This window comes from Lactuca virosa, chromosome 3 (genome assembly GCF_052849685.1).
Source record: "Lactuca virosa cultivar CGN04683 chromosome 3, Lactuca_virosa_CGN04683_v6, whole genome shotgun sequence".
In the NCBI taxonomy this organism is placed as follows: Eukaryota; Viridiplantae; Streptophyta; class Magnoliopsida; order Asterales; family Asteraceae; genus Lactuca; species Lactuca virosa.
The window spans coordinates 359,629,285-359,629,585 of NC_136428.1; positions in this window are offsets into that span (position 1 = coordinate 359,629,285).

Below are 301 nucleotides of genomic sequence, written 5' to 3' on the forward strand. Positions count from 1 at the left end.
AGTAAGGGGAAGAGCTCGGGATGATGGCATGGCACACACCACAGCTTCAGTTTGTCCTGGGAGTTTTATTCGGATATATTGATATGTTTGGACATCAGTTGATTTGATAAATTTATTATGACATTTTGAGACGCATGATCCATGGATTTATCTTTTAATATTTGATATTATGGTTTAGTAGAGTTTTCAAACGAAAATTTTTGGGTTGTATTTTTGGGATGTTTCAAGTTGGTATCAGAGCCTTGGTTTGAGGGATTCAGGCACACTGTCGAGTGTGACTGGACTCAAACTAAGGAAATGG